The sequence below is a fragment of the Arachis ipaensis genome, chromosome B1 (genome assembly GCF_059453495.1).
Source record: "Arachis ipaensis isolate K30076 ecotype BB chromosome B1, ASM5945349v1, whole genome shotgun sequence".
Lineage (NCBI taxonomy): Eukaryota > Viridiplantae > Streptophyta > Magnoliopsida > Fabales > Fabaceae > Arachis > Arachis ipaensis.
Genome location: NC_142436.1, coordinates 70,249,171 through 70,250,116, shown reverse-complemented (window position 1 = coordinate 70,250,116; position 946 = coordinate 70,249,171). Strand labels below are relative to the sequence as shown.

Here is a 946-nt window from a genome sequence, read left to right as displayed (position 1 = left end):
GACTATATTTGCTAAGCTAGATTGATTCTGCTCAGAATTCTCTGTCTGTTGCTGAGTGGATGATGGAAAATGCTTGCTATTGCTAAACCTATTTCTTCCACCATTATTAAAGCCTTGTTGAGGCTTTTGTTAATTCTTCCATGAGAAATTTAGATGATTTCTCCATGAGGGATTATAGGTGTTTCCAGAGGGTTCACCCATGTAATTCACCTCTGCTATTGCAGGGTTTTCAGGATCATAAGCTTCTTCTTCAGAAGATGAATCTTTAGTACTGTTGGATGATTCCTTCAATCCATTCAGACTCTGAGAGATCATATTGACTTGTTGAGTCAATATTTTATTCTGAGCCAATATGGCATTCGGAGTATCAATTTCAAGAATTCCCTTCTTTTGAGGCGTCCCATTATTCACAGGATTCCTTTCAGAAGTATGTATGAACTGGTTATTTGCAACCATGTCAATGAGTTCCTGAGCTTCTGCAGGTGTTTTTTTTAGGTGAATGGATCCACCTGCAAAATGGTCCAATGACATTTTAGATAATTCAGACAGACCATCATAGAATATATCCAGGATGGTCCATTCTGAAAGCATGTCAGAAGGACACTTTTTGGTCAGTTCCTTGTATCTCTCCCAAGCTTCATAGAGGGATTCACCTTCTTTTTGTTTGAAGGTTTGAACATCCACTCTTTCTTTCCCTGGCAATGGCACCAAAAACACTTTGATTATGTAAAATTCATCGCTCTTTCTTTCCCTGGCAATGGCACCAAAAACACGATGCCAATACCATGGTTCACAACTTCGCACAACTAACCAGCAAGTGCACTGGGTCGTCCAAGTAATACCTTACGTGAGTAAGGGTCGAATCCCACGGAGATTGTTGGTATGAAGCAAGCTATGGTCATCTTGTAAATCTCAGTCAGGCGGATATAAAATAGTAATGGGGTTT

General features: G+C 39.7%; 1 non-coding gene across 1 annotated transcript; it reads left to right on the top strand.

Moving 5' to 3' along the window:
* The first annotated feature begins 584 nt into the window (after window positions 1–584).
* On the top strand, window positions 585–693 carry LOC148576961 (small nucleolar RNA R71). The gene has a single exon (XR_015902953.1). It is a non-coding gene; the product is annotated as a small nucleolar RNA R71 (small nucleolar RNA).
* The last annotated feature ends 253 nt before the right edge of the window (window positions 694–946 follow it).